This window comes from Lissotriton helveticus, chromosome 5_1 (genome assembly GCF_964261635.1).
Source record: "Lissotriton helveticus chromosome 5_1, aLisHel1.1, whole genome shotgun sequence".
NCBI classification, from domain to species: Eukaryota; Metazoa; Chordata; class Amphibia; order Caudata; family Salamandridae; genus Lissotriton; species Lissotriton helveticus.
In genome coordinates, this window is record NC_136065.1 from 878935345 (window position 1) to 878951755 (window position 16411).

Here is a 16411-nt window from a genome sequence, read left to right on the forward strand (position 1 = left end):
TAAGAACCGGAGACATACCAGACTGCCCGAAAGTTGGCCAAGTCACACCACAACTGAAAAAAACAGGCTTGGACCCCAGTGATCTGAACTTCAGCCTCATCTCCAATCTCCCTCTCCTATCCAAAATCCTAGAAAGGTGTATCCTCTTACAACTGACTCAACACATTGACAGTGTCAACCTTCTAGACCCCCACCATTCGGGCATCAGAAAAGGCTGCAGCACTGAGACCGCGATCCTCAATGTCATGGACAATATCCACAAGCCACTCGATATGGACCAATGTTGCTTACTCATTCTCCTGGACTTATCAGCAGCCTTCGACACGGTTGCCCATAATCGACTCATCAAGGTCCTTCAAGAAAAGGAAGTTGTGGATGAGATGGTTTTATGGCTGAAAATAAATTCAAGCAAGTTAAATAAGGAAGAAAGACCTAAGTCACACATGTGTTAACATTCTCTATTTCTGCTATGAACATTTTACCAACTAGTTATAAAAAAACTGCTGCTGCTTAAGAATGAAACCCATATTTAAAATGTGTTTACAAAAGTTTGTTGAACATTGTACCATTACCCTCACTTCCCACTACAAATGTCAGCAGTAGGAAACGCATTAAGTACAACCCAGCACAGCTGGATTTTATATAATCTGTTTTACCCCATAAACCGGTACAGAAGTTTTCAGAAAGCCCCTACCCATGGTCTGTAGGGCTTGCCAATGTTTGATGCCAGCACTGGTCCAGACTGGCTCAGTACATTTGGGGATAGCAAGAGGAAAGACCCAAATGAAAAAGGGAACACAGTTAAGGACGCCATGGACAATAACAGGGGGCTAGAGAGTTTTGAAGAGGCAATGACCGGCAGCACAGATGTCAGAATGCCATTAGGGGGCACTCTTAGAGAAGGGGTGTTCGGGTGTGAGGAGACGGCCACTAGCCGACTTTGGTGATGTGCTTCTGTGGAGGAGGCTGTTGTGCTGGTGTTGCTGTGGCCGTTCTGTGCCAGCATCAGCAGGTGGGTGAAGTGAGGGTGATGTCCAAACCCGGTGGAACCCCAGGGGATGTGTCTGATGCCCGTGTGCACACTGCTGGCTGCTTCCCGCTGGGAGGCATAGTTGTTCAGGTGGGAGACCAGAGGGTCAGAGGTATCCAGCCCCTCAATGATGCTGAGATACCACACCACTTCTGCCAGGCACTCTCTGAATCCCAACCATGCATCAATGTGGTACATTGTGCTGAAACTTTCAAAGCACCTGGAGCTAATATGTATACGTTTTGCTAGATTGTTTGACTCTCGCATAACGACTGTTGTAAAGCGCTCTGATACCTTTGTGTCTGGCCAGAGCTATAGAAAACTCCTAAAATAAATTAAAATAAAATAAACCTGACGCCCCCTGAGTCACTGATGAAAACTGTTACTAGGAAGAGCATTGTGGTTTTGTGATTTCTCTTTCCCTCCTATTTCAGTATGCAGAGATGGTATGTGGTGTAGGACCTTTACACAGACTGTGGACTGCATGGTTTTGGAATCAGGGGCCAAGGAGGGGTGGGGTAGTGCAGCTGCACAGAATTAATGCAGGCCATGCATACATTGTTGCAATGCACACAATGGTTTCCCCGAGTTGAGTAGGTGGCTCAATACATATGTTGGATGAGGTGAAACTTTTTGTATTTTGTTTTGATTGCTTATTAATTAAACGTGTCACTCTTTGTCAAACAAATTAGAAATGTTGCATGTCCAACACAAATGATTTTCAATGCATTACCAAAACCATATCACATGCAAATAATCCCCCAGGTATATCGTGGAAACTTTGTACATGGACTGGCTGAGAACTGTGTCAAAAACTGAATAAGGAGCAATGAATAAAATGTAAGTTTAAGCGCCTGATACGTGTTGCAAAGGGCCTTAAAAGTAGAGCGTTTTTGTATGAGAAGTTTTGAGAAATTGGGTTGTTGGTTCACTGGGGTGTGAGCCTTGGTCAAGTAGCAACCGCAATCCTTGTCAGGGTAAGGTACAAGCCAATAGACTGTAAGAAGGACAGAGTTGGATAATGAAATCATTTTGTTTGTTCAATTTCCAATATGGATAGAAACGTGCAGAGTAGTCAAAAAGTGTTTCTTTTTTTGAGTTTATTTCTCTTCTGATCCAATCGAATTCTGCTACATGAATAGCCAACATTGTTTCGCCCCTTCTCCAACGTAATCCCTGAGAACGGTGTTTCTGCTATTGGGATTACGTTACCATGTTGGGCTTTCTAAGCCCTAGCACGGCCCAAATTCCTCCACGGCCTCCAGTTGGGGGCCGAGGGGGGGCACCGTAGGTTATTCTCTGCATTGTGTGGCAGGCACCTTGAGGTCCCCGGCACGTGGTGCAGAGATTAACATAATCTCCCATTCCTCCATGGGAGCTTGTGCTACGGGCAGTTTACTGCCACAGAACAAGCTCCCATAGAGAAATGGGAGTATGCGACCACACCATGTGTGGTCGCATGGTAATGGCGGTGTCGGGCCGCTGATCAGAGGTCAGTCGGTCCCTAGACCATCCACCCGACATCTTAATCAGGCCCAAGCCATTAGTCATATATGAATTATTGTTTATGTTCCAAAATGACAACAATTCCTCCAAAATGTATAGGAGGTCAAAGCAATACATTCGTCAAATAAGGAGAGCAGAGCTAGTTGCGTCATGAAGTCAAAAGAATTGCAATTCAACAAGTAATGTCAAAATTCATTGTTCATACATACATTGTGATTAGTAATTCCAATTCACAGCACTCAATCATTGGCATGATTTGCCAAAGTTAGAAATAAATAATTTAGCAATGAAGCACACATGTTCATCAGAATAATGTTATTCCAGTAACGAGGATAAAGGGTTTAAATAGCACAAAAAGATTAGCAGTATCATTTTGTATGAGGAACTTTGTGATTTAGCTTTAAACACATCCAAAGCAATCCAGGATTGATGGATTTAGTAATAAGTAATCTGGATCAGTACAAACAGTTCAAGGAATAGTCAGAGGTCCAATGGAGATTCAAGGCATCATACCATCTGCTATCAGAGAACTTCGACTGCACAGATTTTGTAAAGAAAATTTGGGAAGAGGAAAATAGACAGCAGTGTTCTTACAGGTAAGCTTAGAGCACTCTGTCAGTCATGCACGTAGTTAATAAGTGTGGAGTTCATGTTGGAGCATGTGGCCGAAATTATCCAAAAGCCCTTTACCACACCATAATACATTAATTAATCTTAAACACATAGGTGTGTGCCTTATCTTGTGTTCAATCTTTATGAAGGAACTAGTGTAACAGTTTAGAGTGATATACTTTCTGTGAGTCATTCATCCCATTATGCACCTGGAGTGTCTTATGGTCTTAGGGAAGATGATAATGGGGAGCCATGGGTCTTACCACTAATACCCAAGGTCAAGGATTTACCAAGTCAGATAAAAATAGTCGGGAAGTCAGAAATATTCAAGCACGTGGGGGAAAATAAAGTTGACATTTTTAAACAATACTGATGCATGTTTAGGAGTTACAACTTAGCGTTTTCAGTTCTATACTTCAATACTTTTGCTAACTTGTGCTTTCCCTTCCCCTGGCTAGAGATGCTTAACTTTAGTGCACCATAGATGGCTCCACGGAAAGACGGCACAGTAGATATACTGCCCCACCTTCAAAGTAAGTTGACTCACGACTAGAAGTGAATCATTGATTTGACTCCTAAGCATGCTTCCATGGGCCCGTTAAACAAAGTACCTTACATCCTAGTTTACAGATTGTAGCATTAATCAGCATCCAAGATGCTTCACACAGCCAAAGTAATGAGTCGGTTACCAGATACGGTGAGGCTGCAATGTGAGGGCCTGCGTCATCATCAAGGATCCAGTCGACAGGGCTTACAATGCAAGGTCCGGCATAGAGGATACTGCACGCAATTGGGGTGATGCGTAGGTTCCTAAGTGCTGTTGAGACTGTTATGCAAAGTCTGGCATCGTCATTGAGATTGGCGTCGACGAGGGATGCAAGGGCCTGCACCAAGGGTGTGTCATGCAGTGGTGGTTCCGATGGATTATGGTGGTGATGCGGGTCTTTGTGGCAAATCCAATCAATGCATCAGCAGAGATGCATCAATTCTACTCGGGTTGCCACCTCACAGCAGAGATTTGTTGGTCCCACTAAATCCATAGAGGCTGGCAGAACATCTTAAGCCCACTTCCAAAGGTCCAAGACTGGGGTTGCACAACTTGGAAAGATAGATTCACAGATGGCAGAGTCCAGGTGCAAGTGCACCGTTATATTAAACCTATTGTGTCACTGAAACTTCAGATCAGGAGGCCAGCCAACTAGTCGTTGGAGTCACTCTGGGTTGTGAGTTCAAGAGTTGTATGTCAAGTTTTTCACACCCAGGCAAGAGGGCAGCAGGTCAGCCCAGAAGTGCAGCAGTATCTTCAGAGCAGCAATCCAGCAGAGTGGCAGTCCTTAAAGCAGCACAGCAGACCTTCTTCCCAGAAGAGTATCCACAGGTCCATCAATGTACTGAGGTGGTGGTGTCAGAGGTTCAGTATATATACATCCAGTTGTGCCTTTGAAGTGGAGTTAAGCTTCCTGAGGCATGCCTTTGAAGTGCACAAATGCCCTGCCTTCCTGGCCCTGGCTCCAGACTAACTACAGGAGGTATACAGGACTTTGTGTGGAGACAGGACACAACCTATTCGAGTGTAAGTGGGGCTGGGCCCAGCTCCACCCTCCCATCCTGTCAGTGACGGTCCATCCAGTCAAGCTCCTGTTGTGTTCGATTTTAGATTCCGAATGAATTTTCCGATTTATGCCCTTATATAGGTACAATTCACGTTACCCTTATATAGGCATAGAAATCCAGTTTACTTATTTAGGCATAGTCCATGCTACCCAAATACAGGCATGACTACTTCCATCCGTTCATCTACGTCACAACGATTTCTTGGAAAACCAGACTCAAGCCGTTAGGGACTTCCCCTTGCTTGGATATTGATTTCTCCAAGAACTCATTTATTATGCATGTACAGCTATTCCTTAGGGGTTCATTCATGACGTTCATATGCCCGACTTTTACGTCAATACTGGCATTCCTAAACACCTTCAAGGTATAAATATACCTTCATTTGCTATAGCAAAGCACGGTGTGGTTCGGTGCAGTTCGACTACCTACTTGCACGACGCAGCTCGCTACAGCAAGTGCCGAAGGAAGCCAACTCTCCAGCTGACACACTGACCAGAAGCTGTCATCCTCCTGCCAAGAATCCAGCTCCAGTCTTTCTGACTCCCCTTGTGGGGTGTTTGGAAATTGAGTCCAGAGAAAGAGATACCAACCTCTCTCATTCTAAGGTATGGAGCTGATTAGAACCTAGAGAAACCCTTGGCAATTCTCGGCAAAACTAAACTTAAGCTAAAGACCGCACCTACTTTTTCCCTCATACTAGACCTAGGTTAGGTACACTGGGGTAGGTGTATTTTAGAAGCACCAGTTGAGTATTTCAGCCTGTGTTATTTATGTACGTAATTTTATATATGTCAGAGCAACAGACAATGCTATTTTATATTACTGTTTACGCTGTACGCATTATACTTCACTTTCTATCTAATGATTGTAGCAGTTCAGCTCTCTTGCATGATAAAGAAGACTGTTCAATAAACCCCTTTTTATTGAAACGCCTGTCTCTCTATTTCTGTGCAAACTCTGTAGAAATAAAGCATGCACGATTGACTGCATGAAATAGTTATTTATTGTTTCCATGACTCTGAAGATATTGTTTCGGTTCTAGGGGTAACAAAGTTGTCATGTTTATGCAGTTATCTAATCAAAAGAGAAGGATCACTTGTCCTGCATAACATTGGGTATGCGGGAACGGTTCTTTCAAGTCCGGGACCATCAGTGGCAGAGTCAGAACCAGCAGAATAACGGAGTGACTGCAGCAGGCCCCGCTGACCCACGCAGATCCCGATGAGGTTTTAACTAAACCGTTCGAAGGTACCATAGGACCTTTAGGAACCACATTAAATGATGTTCCTCAACACAGATACACTAAGTAATTCTTAGGAGTATATTTCACGTTTTTATACACTTCACCCCCCGGTCCTGAAGAAAGCCCACCCGACCTTCTGGCGATTGAGGGCTGAAACATTTTGACCTACACCATTTTTCTAGTGTGAATGAGTCATAATAACTCCAAGTCACCTACATTAATTTTATTGCCTCTTGAAACCGGAATGAATAAAAAATTGTGTCTGGGACCTAGAGACTTTTAACACACCTTCACTGTATCACGAGCACCTTTACTGGTCACTACTGTTTTAACAAAGGGTATTACCTCCTGGTGGAGGTTGCATAACCACTAAACCCTATGATTATGCAGACACGTGTGAGGGAAAGCGGAGAACAAAGATATACCGCTTAACGTTACCATCAACCAACACGTGCATGAGGGTTTTTCATTGAGACTTGAAAGAACCGTTCCCCAATACCCAATGTTATGCAGGACAAGTGATCCTTCTCTTTTGATTAGATAACATATGATTAAAGAGAATTGAAAGGATCACGTATTCCTTCCCTCCCACACATTGATTTGGAATGTTTATGCAGTTGTCAGAGACAAATCCCTTTTTTGTTTACTCGAGAAAGTTTCTAGTGACCTCTGAGTTAGCTGGCACACACAATTAAGGTTAGTATACTCAATAGAGACATATTGACCTCAGTCCTAAGTCAAATCTATAGTGTATATTATTCCAATGCGCAGAGCCTATTGGGAATATTGGAACTACACTACATGGTGCCCAACGGTTTGGTAGGCGGTACAAAAGGGGGTGGTGATGGACGGAGCATCTGAACCAATCAAACACTCACACCCAGTCAAAAGATCTGGGTTTAATCCATCACCGTTCTTTAGCTCACTCTGCCACCCCAGTTCAGACATGGCTATATGCAAATCAGTCTGACCGTGTGCCTCATGGGAACAGTCCAGCCCGAACTGCCAAGCCATGCCTTCCTTGGACCGGAAACAAGCTTCCGAGGACCGGTTTCTGGCATTACAGCCGTCTTCAGCCGGGCTTGCTTGAATCCAGTGGCAAAATGAGCAAGGGACTCACGTCTGAGCATACCCTGCCACACTTATGGCGGCCAAAAGCGGTGCAAAAGGGGGTGGTGATGGACGGAGCATCTGAACCAATCAAACACTCACACCCAGTCAAAAGATCTGGGTGTAATCGATCACCGTTCTTTAGCCCACTGCCACCCCAGTTCAGACATGGCTATATGCAAATCAGTCTGACCATGTGCCTCATGGGAACAGTCCAGCCCGAACTGCCAAGCCATGCCTTCCCTGGACCGGTAACAAGCTTCCGAGGACCAGTTTCTGGCATAAAAGCCGTCTTCAGCCTTGCTTGCTTGAATCCAGTGGCAAAGTGAGCAAGGGACTCACGTCTGAGCATACCCTGCCACACTTATGGCGGCCAAAAGCGGTACAAAAGGGGGGGTGATGGACGGAGCATCTGAACCAATCAAACACTCACACCCAGTCAAAAGATCTGGGTTTAATCCATCACAGTTCTTTAGCCCACTCTGCCACCCCAGTTCAGACATGGCTATATGCAAATCAGTCTGACCCTGTGCCTCATTGGAACAGTCCAGCCCAAACTGCCAAGCCATGCCTTCCCTGGACCGGAAACAAGCTTCCGAGGACCGGTTTCTGGCATTACAGCCGTCTTCAGCCAGGCTGGCTTGAATCCAGTGTAAAGTGAGCAAGGGACTCACGTCTGAGCATACCCTGCCACACTTATGGTGGCCAAAAGCGGTACAAAAGGGAGTGGTGATGTACGGAGCATCTGAACCAATCAAACACTCACACCCAGTCAAAAGATCTGGGTTTAATCCATCACCGTTCTTTAGCCCACGTGCCACCCCAGTTCAGACATGGCTATATGCAAATCAGTCTGACCCTGTGCCTCATGGGAACAGTCCAGCCCGTACTGCCAAGCCATGCCTTCCCTGGACCAGAAACAAGCTTCCGAGGACTGGTTTCTGGCATTACAGCCGTCTTCAGCCAGGCTGGCTTGAATCCAGTGGCAAAGTGAGCAAGGGACTCACGTCTGAGCATACCCTGCCACACTTATGGCGGCCAAAAGCGGTACAAAAGGGGGTGGTGATGGACGGAGCATCTGAACCAATCAAACACTCACACCCAGTCAAAAGATCTGGGTTTAATCCATCACCGTTCTTTAGCCCACTCTGCCACCCTAGTTCAGACATGGCTATATGCAAATCAGTCTGACCCTGTGCCTCATGGGAACAGTCCAGCCAGAACTGCCAAGCCATGCCTTCCCTGGACCGGAAACAAGCTTCCGAGGACCGGTTTCTGGCATTACAGCCATCTTCAGCCCGGCTTGCTTGAATCCAGTGGCAAAGTGAGCAAGGGACTCACGTCTGAGCATACCCTGCCACACTTATGGCGGCCAAAAGCGATTTGGTAAGGCACTAATTTATTGCTAGATACTGAAGTAACTCAGTTGTGCTTTTCTCAGAGACCCTTTACTCCTAATACTCCAATGGTCGTCTGGAGTGGGTGAAGGACAATATCCGCCATAGCTGAGTAGGACTAAAAATCCTATGTATTCGTTTTTGGCTCGTTCAATGCTGCAGGATACAGTGTTCCAAAATATTGTGCAACTTACCTTTGTTTCCTTGAAACTTGCTCTGCAATTTTCATTTCACAATGACCGAAAACAAGGACAACAACTGGACTGAAGCTGCAGGCGAAAACGCGGTACCAGCTTTCAACCTAACAAGTTTACAAAAAAACGATGAGGATGCTCTATTCATTCCCCCAAATTTAAGGAAAGCCATCACTATAACACTTATAAAACATGGCCTAACATCAAGCGGTTGCAGGGCAGTTTTTGTGATAGAGGCACATGAATATCACCAGACAGAGTTATTCTATTCATGGATACTCTTCCCAGAAGCAAATCCAGAAAGAAACATCTATAAAGAAGTTGAACCACCGGATGAATATATTCCTTTCGAGGACATTGAAATTCCACTCACATTCCAGGAGCATGAGCTCTGGTTTAAAGGCGCTCTAAAACATTTAAATCACATTACCAGGCTCGGTCCACTAGGTAGACCAGGAGCTACGTGGCCGGTTTTAGCTGGCTATACACCTGACCCTGACATTGAATCAATGTCAGACACGGACTTACTTAGTAACGTAAAAAATTTAATAGAATTATACAGTTAAAGTTCTTTACGAAAAACACTACTACTCCTTCAAAAAAGAAGTGGGAAAATAGCAAAGAAACTTCTAAGGAGAAGCGTTTTCATTCCCGAGGTAGGTCTCCTCAAAAGGAGCCCTCTGAAAGGAGGTATACCCTCAGGAATGGGGATAAATTAAGAAAACCTGATAGATATAAAGATACTGATACACGTTCCACTCCTACCTTTCAGACTTCATCACAGAAATCCGAAAGAAGAGGACGGTCAGAAAACAAGGAAGAATGTGTGAAGTCCAAAGACGATCAACACGTTCAGAAAAACATGAAAACTCAATTTACGAAAAAAGAAGGTAGCAGGTCTAAAAATCAGACATGCCGAGGAACTTGAGGACACAACACAAGAATGAAGAATGGGCTCAGACAATGTTGGACAGCGCAGCCGAAGTCACAATAGCTTGCCAGAACCTGAAGGATCTTCTGGAGACAGTGGACTTGAATGAGTACATCCAAATTGAAACTGCAGACACCAGGGTTAGTTCTCCACATAAGTTATATGAAATAACACTCCAGATGGAGGGAGACATACCACGAAAAGTGAAAACACTCTTTTGGGAGCGACTTTCTAAGGGTTAGGACATTCTTCTAGCTGAACAAGACTGGCCTCCAGAATTTGTCAGGGAGTGCCCACATGGCAAGGACATCATTATGCCAGCCTTCTCCAACCATATTACAATTCGTTTAAAATACACTTATGCCCGGAAATGGGCAGTGGCCCAAGCTCCAGCATTATACAAAAATCATGTAGGATGGGATAAGGACTTGCCTCGCCATAAAATCCAACAAAAAAATCAACCAACTGCGCAAAGGCAGTACCCAGTCCAGCAAGAAGCTAAATAACAGGTCAGGGAGACCTAAGTTAACTGGAATACCACGGGGTGATTAAAACATGCACCTCGTCAATGAACAATCCTTTGTTTCCTGTCTCCAAACCAGACCATACAAATCGTCTAGTATTGGATTACAGACATCAAAACTCTTGTTGCAAAATGTTTGCTGTGCAGAATGCACACAGTGTGGCATTAATAAATAACATTGTGCGTAAAAAATATAAAACCACATTGGATATTTCGAATGGATTTTTTTGTCAAAACATTGCACCAGAAAGTAGGTATTTGACCGCTTTCTCAATAATGGGGACACATCGTCACTTCTGTGGTCTCCCTCAGGGATTCAAGGATAGTCCTGGGTTATTTTCAGCAAGGGTAACAGAGTTACTACTAATCTATGATGAGGATGCATTGTCATATGTCGATCACATATATCTGACGATGGCCTGGATAGGCACTTGAACAGGATGAACACCATTATACTTGGATATGCCTCCGAGGGGTACAAATTCAATTTTAAGAAATCAAGAATTGCCCATCTCAACGTCCTTTTTCTAGGATATGAATTATCAAGTGAAGGCTAAAGCCTGGCAGCCAACTTTTTAGAAAAGTGTGCGCTGCTCCAACCTCTGAAAACGCTGAAAAACTTACAGTCAATTCTAGGTTTCCTGATGTTCTGAAGAAATTACATTCCATATTATGCAGAAAGAGTGAAACCTCTCTAAGAATGAATCAAACCTGATTTCAAAATAATAAATTGGAGACAAAAACACACATACATTTTGTGTTCATTGCAAACAGACATGTTGGCAACTAAACATTTACAAACATGCGTTAACGTATGCAACTTAGTGATCCGAATAATTCCGGGTCAATGCGGATTCACCTACTTAACTTTTAACGAAGGTGAAAAAATACCAATCGCATACAAATCGCATTTGTATACACAAGCAGAAATGAAATTTACTTCAACAGAAAAAATTCTGACAGCTGTTCAAACTGCTGTAGCAAAAGAGAGAGTTCTAGCACAGGGGAAAAGCATTATGTCGTAACTCCTGTACCTGCCTTAGAGGCAGTGACAAAAGCGTGCATTCCTAATGCTAAAGCTTTACATCCGAGATGGATACAATGGGTTAATTCTCTTACTGCAACAGATGTTGAATACGTTTTTGATCCTTATTTAGAAACACAAGCATTTCTACAAAACGAACAAGAATGTCCTGTGCCTACTGAAATTCTCCCTCTTGACCAGTATGAATGTATAATTTATACTGACGGGTCAGCTCAACCCACTATAGGGGGTAAACAAGCCTATAGTGCGGCGTACACGGTCGTTAAGGATCGTTGGCGCGATGGCAAATTTAGACCAATGGTCACTAAAACTCAATCCTTAGGAGTCTGTACAGCTCAGCGAGCTGAACTACAAGCATTCAAGAGGGCACTTGAAAATACAGATCACGAATTCCCTACACTCATAGTGTGTGATTCGTTTTATTGTGTTCAATCTTACAATCAATACTTGCAAAACTGGCTTCAAATCGGTTTCAAAGATGCAAAAGGTGGTACAATCAACCATAAAACGCTTTGGGAACAAGTAGTTCAGTTACGAGAAGGACTACAAAACACTCATGTGATACATACGCTGAGTCATCAAGTTGATGGTGTTCACGTTGAAGGGAATTCATTGGCTGATGAAGCAGCAGAGGGGGCTGTGCAAACGGCTTCCATAGCTGTAATCACTTGTTCAAAAACAAAAATAGACAGTTAAATAATGCTGGCAGTCAATGCTACATGCAAAGACAGTGGTATAACATTACCTAAAGGGTTTCCACTCAAATACTCATATTTAACTGATGCGAACAATGTTCCGTTTGTTCGAATTCCTGGAGTGGGGGATAGAGTCATTCCAAACATGGAACATAGATTAGGAACAATCCTAGCAGCACATGAAGGGCTCGCCTCCGCATATGCAGGTGTTTCCGCCATGGTGTCATTATTAAAACAGAGATATTGGTGGCCACGCATGAGGAAACAAACCACAAACTATGTTTTGGATTGTGAAATATGCCAAAAGATGAAAGTGTCTACTGTGAAACGTCCTGCGCAGACGCCCCTGTTAATTTCATATAAACCATTAGCTTGCGTTCACCTGGACCACTCTGGTTCCTTACAAAGGGATGGCAACTGTAAGTATATCATGGTCGCAGTGGATTCGTGTTCAAGTTTCATTTGGATGTGGCCTCAGCGCTTGGCTGACGCTCAAACTGTTATAAAAGATTTGCGAGTCTTTATCGGCACATACGCAATTGGCACGCTACATTCTGACCAGGGTCCTGCGTTCTTATAAGGAGGCCATGGCCAATTTGGGCATTGCATTGAGGTTTTCTAATCCCATTCCATCCTGAGGGAAATTCGGTTGTGGAGAGAAAAAAACGGGACATAAAGCAATCTATAACAGCTAGGGTATTAGGTTTGGGTGACGGGTGGTCAAACATCTAATAAGTGTCTAACGTAGTCTTAACAACTTGCCAAGAAGTTCTCTAGGGGGTATCACTCCAAATGAGGTCCTTTTTGGGACAAGAATGTTGGTCGCGGACCTTGATTGTCAGACATCAGTGGTGGACCAATAGAAATTTGATATCAAAGATCGTTTGGCTGTTTTACAGGACTTAAATAAACTAAGAACAAAACAAAGCAACGTGTTCCTGAAGCCAACCACCATTGGGGAAAACCGACCGTCCCAGCAAGGCCTGTCTGGATCCCAAAGCTTGGTGATCTAGTCAGAGAAAAGATCGCGGACAAGAAGGAATTTGGGCCTTCTTACCAACAATCAGTACCTGTCCTAGCAATCCACGGATCAAAAACAGTTTTACTGCCGCCCCGTGCTGGTAAAAAGGAGAACAGGTTTGTGTCCATTGACCTGATTAAATCACACTATGTGGCCGATACTAAGCAGTAGGCCAAGTGGACTCCGACCAAGTAGCAGACGCACTCCTTTAGCTACTATCAAAGAGGATCAAACTGAGAGACTCATCACCTTTGAGGAATCTGCAGTGCAAAAAGAAGGACTATGCAACAAAGCTATGGAACTTGTACCTCTTGAGTTCCAAATAACAGTTCGTCATGAAACACCTGTCTACAACGAAGTAACAAGTGATCAAGTGGTTCCAGCGATTTCAATGAATCCTGATGCAATCCTTACAATTGACAGAACTGCCTATGGCTATTTCATTAACTTTGATACGTTTTCTGAGGATCCCAGCAAACCTGAAATGACGCCAGCAAAAAGAACTTTCAAAGAACAAGCAACTGAACTTTTTCATCACCTGGAAAAGACTTATCTATTTTCACCATGGATTTAACTATGGATTGTGTTGGGAATATTTTTTCTTCTGCTTTGGTTGACTCTGGTAATAACTCTGGGTATGCTGATAAATGAAAGATATATCAAAATGGACACAGCAAGTAGGAACATCAACTTACTCCTCAAGCCACACAAATCATCCATCATGAACAAAGAGACTTGTCATCAGTGATCATCACAGCCGTTCCTATACCTGGTGGTATAGCTTGGGACAAAACAGAATATGACATTTTTGGCCCGTCTGAACTGTTGAGGATTTCACACCAGTTCAAGATTTCATTAAGTGACTTTGTTTCATCTGGTACATTTTCTGATGATTGGGACTTCAAGACTGTTAATTACATGATGTCTGATCTAGAAATGTCAGCAGCTCTCACAAATCATGAATATTTAGAAGGTTCATCTGACTATGAACAAATGCATTGTTATAACCATTATGGTCATCATTTCTTGCACAAATCTGCAAATCCTAGATATGTAATAATGTATAACCAATGGGAAAATTGTCCTGCACCACCAAAGGGTAGCTCAAGAACATTTGCTATGAAATGTCCATACTTCTCAGGGTTCAATGTATCCAATGCTGAATCGATGATGAAAAGTATGTTAACAAATACCAACCAGATTTATTCTGCAGCCTTTTATGCCCAACTGTCTAAACAGGGTTTCGACTTTTGGAAAGACAACATTGAGACAAAAACTGTCTGGGGTACAAATGATTGGCAAGTGCAGGGGTTATAAGCTTTATTTAGAGCCTTTATCATCCCTGAGCAAATTATGTTTTTGAATGACACTGTCCAACAGACGTCTTGCCTTGGGTTAGCCAAGATCAAAGACATGAACAATCCATCCATACCTACGCCTACACCTGATAGCAATAACATTTCAGAGGGTGAGGTCGACGTACATACTATTTCGCTTCACAACAGACAGATCCAGATTGGAAAAAAATGATTAATCTGGCCCACAGACACAAACAACTGTCAAGATAGAATCCTGAACAAAACACAGGGTTTCACATTGAATAGGCCGGACCCAAGATATGTTCAAAGACAGCATCCTGGAATAGTAACAACATACAGTGTAGGGAAGCTCTGCCTTGATTGGCTACATAGATCTACACTTAAGGATGTAAAGCAACACGTATCTTTCCTTAAAGATGGTGCAGACCTTAGGGAATTCTTGCTAGGATCAAGAAAACCATGTCATAAACGTTTTATATATGCCGGTATCTATGCTTCTTATAATGAAGGATGGAAGATTACACAAGCAGAGACTGCAGAAAGAATATGAGAAATTGATCGTATTAATTTAGAGAAAATTCTGTGTGTGGTAGACAATGATGGGTTAACAACTTTGTCGTCCAGGATATATTCATTGGACAAAATAGTGTCTTCTGCCATAGACATCATGGAACAGGACTTGGTCATGTTGCAACATAGTCAGTCACAACTACGTTCTATCATGCTATTAGGCTGGACGTTGCAAAACCTTCATTCAGGCTATGTGCCTTGGCGTTTAATAAATACCATGTCACTGTTTTCAGAATTCAATCTCACTGATAAAAAAAGATCAAACTGGCAATGAGGGGATCAGACTATATGGTGCTGAGCATAAAAAAACTGGAAAGATTGCCATTTATGGTAGCAGAGAAACCAGCTACTGAATGGATAATACATGGAACAATCACTCTGCCTGTTACAATTTTCCATTTTCAGTATTGCCTTAAACACATACCAGCAGGCACATATGAAAGGTTGGGTAAAGAATACATCAAGACATCCTGGGAATCACTGTACACACACAGATGTTGGAGTGGGGGCGTGAAGTGTTTCTTAGCGGTAAAAACTGTGAAACGCACAAAGCGGTTCTCTCCTTTGTCAGGGTATCAACTTGCACGGGACCTGCGATGGTTCCTCTGACAATTTATCCTGCCACCTGCAAGGTTCACCAGCTGCAGTGATTGATCGAATTTTTGGCCAACTTTAAAATGGAAGTTCCCTCCTGTTGAACGATCACAGCAGCTGTGGCATGTTGCCAGGTATACCATATCTAGTAACTGTGTCAGCCAGGGTCACTTGCTGTATGCAAGTATTGCTTCCAAAAAGCAAGACAGACAGGGAGTCTCCTTTATGGCCTTCACTGAACATCTCTTCTATACTAATTGATACTTTAAGCAGAATGAAAGCCATTCTTTTGCAAAAAACTGTGCCGCTGACCTCGGCCAAAGAAACTTATGATCTACAAGTCCTAAGGACTTCTGCCGAGATACATGCCCTCTTAACTACAAACTGCCCTATACATTTCTTGGAAATTTTAAGTCGTATCTTAAACATGTTTGATACGAGTGGTATTGTACATCTATTTAAAAACGTACGTTCCGGACTGTTAACACCTTTTCAAGCATTCCTCGAAATATTTCCAAACTTCGTGCACCCTGTGTTTGGTGGATTGCCCCTCCTTTTGGGACTCGTTGCAGGGATACTATTTTTGCTCCTTCTGCTATTATATGTCAAGCCAAGTCACCAGCACCACTTCAAGAACCATAGAGAGAGATCTATTGGAGATAAAGTGTTGTGAGTGCATTGTCCAAATTGTGGGATTAACTCGTCTACGAGAATTAAATACCACATGGTTTCTGTCATTTAGACCAATCTGGCAAGATTGCATCTTACCTGTTCTACGCTGCCTGCTATGCGGAGAAGAATGCATGCTAGACATCTGTCTGACACTTCCATCAGTTATTCCAACGGATGTTGATACTTTGCTGGACCCGGTGTTGTCCCCAGAGGCTACCAATTCTGATGACGGCATTCATTGAGATCTCACAGACGCAAAATGCTGATGCTGAGGTACAAGAGGAAACTACAGGCACGCAGGTAACATCTGATTCGAACATTGCTAATGCGAACAA

General features: G+C 43.3%; 1 pseudogene; it reads right to left on the reverse strand.

The window, feature by feature from the left end:
• Nucleotides 1–679: 679 nt before the first annotated feature.
• On the reverse strand, nucleotides 680–1228 carry LOC144752565 (hairy/enhancer-of-split related with YRPW motif protein 1 pseudogene; annotated as a pseudogene).
• Between the last annotated feature and the right edge of the window lie 15183 nt (nucleotides 1229–16411).